Source organism: Procambarus clarkii, chromosome 88, assembly GCF_040958095.1.
Source record: "Procambarus clarkii isolate CNS0578487 chromosome 88, FALCON_Pclarkii_2.0, whole genome shotgun sequence".
NCBI classification, from domain to species: Eukaryota; Metazoa; Arthropoda; class Malacostraca; order Decapoda; family Cambaridae; genus Procambarus; species Procambarus clarkii.
In genome coordinates this window covers 478,908-480,610 of record NC_091237.1, presented here as the reverse complement: position 1 = coordinate 480,610, position 1,703 = coordinate 478,908, and the positions used below count along the sequence as shown (strand labels likewise).

At 43.6% G+C, this 1,703-nt stretch overlaps 1 non-coding gene across 1 annotated transcript; it reads left to right on the top strand.

The window, feature by feature from the left end:
- Positions 1–1,097: 1,097 nt before the first annotated feature.
- On the top strand, positions 1,098–1,168 carry TRNAT-CGU (transfer RNA threonine (anticodon CGU)). The gene has a single exon. It is a non-coding gene; the product is annotated as a tRNA-Thr (tRNA).
- The last annotated feature ends 535 nt before the right edge of the window (positions 1,169–1,703 follow it).

Here is a 1,703-nt window from a genome sequence, read left to right as displayed (position 1 = left end):
TCTGCAGTGACTCCAAGAATGTGATTGAAGGAATTACGTACTCTTCAACAACGTGCAAGGAGTTTGTTTACCCATATCTTCAACTTCTTCATGAACAAATCGATTGAACGGTTATGATACCTCTATCCAATGGGTCCCAGCGCATTGTGGTATTCTCCATAATGAATGGAGAATCAACTAGCCAAAGCAATACACAACACGCCTCTCATTACCCGTTATCCAATTCCCCATGTTGCATGTAAAGGAGCCTTCAAAAATACCATCACTCAAGATTTTGCGACGAAATGGAAAACGTCATGCTCACCCTTGTACTATGGGTCCATTAAAAAGAAATGGGAAACTTGGAAACTTGTCAGATATAAAAGCAGGGAAATTGATATAACGTTGACCAGATTAAGGCAGGGACACACCAGACTGGCACCACACCAACCTGTCCTCTTAAAAATAACGTCGCTTTTGGCCGTTTACCAGTATGGCCGAAAGTGGTCATAATTTGGAAATGAAAAAAATATGAAAATAAATTTGTTTGTTTTTTTCAACAGCAGTAAGTTAAGGGTCCTCTGATAGGTTAGGTGGACAGGAAATTCTAATATAGTTTCAGAACGTTATGAAAAACGTTAATTTAAAGTTTCCTCTTCTAACCTTACTGAGGACGACTCAAACAGAAAACGGGACAGTACGTCACTTTTGGGCGTCGATTTCATTTCAAATTACGTCCAAATTTGGCCATAGTGCGCATACGAACCAAAAGTGACGTTATTTTTAAGAGGGCGGGTTGAGCACACAGCTCTAAGTACAGAACAGACATCAACGAACTCTCCATACACTGTCAGGTGCCTGAAACAATCGAACACTATCTCCTACATTGCTTCTGACATTATAGTGCCAGAGTAAATTTCAAACAAGTACTTATCTCACTTAAAATACCCTTTACCATCGAGCATATATTAGGAGGCGGTGACCACTCGTTACAAGAAAAATACGAAATAGTCGAAGCACTGTCTAAATATCTTCAGTCGACCAATAAATTGGGTCACATCTGACCCGCGCCACATTTATACCTGGCACACACACGTGTGTGTGTGTATGTGTGTGGGGCCTCGTAGCCTGGTGGATAGGGTGCAGGACTCGTAATTCTGTGGCGCGGGTTCGATTCCCGCACGAGGCAGAAACAAATGGGCAAAGTTTCTTTCACCCTGAATGCCCATGTTACCTAGCAGTAAATAGGTACCTGGGAGTTAGTCAGCTGTCACGGGCTGCTTCCTGGGGTGTGTGTGTGTGTGGTGTGTAGAAAAAAAAGTAGTTAGTAAACAGTTGATTGACAGTTGAGAGGCGGGCCGAAAGAACAAAGCTAAATCCCCGCAAACACAACTAGGTGAATACAACTAGGTGAATACACACACATTTAGGAAGTGATGTGGTGGAGGCTGACTCCATACACAGTTTCAAGTGTAGATAAGATAGAGCCCAATAGGCTCAGGAATCTGTACACCTGTTGATTAACGGTTGAGAGGCGGGACCAAGGAGCCAGAGCTCAACCCCCGCAAACACAACTAGGTGAGTACAACTAGGTGAATACACATACACATACCCGGCACGTCCTAGGTTTGAATCCTGGGCAGGGCGAGACAGGTAGGCATGTCTCCTTGCACCCATTGCCTCTGTTCACCTAGCAGTAATTAGGAACTTGGTTGTTAGTCGAC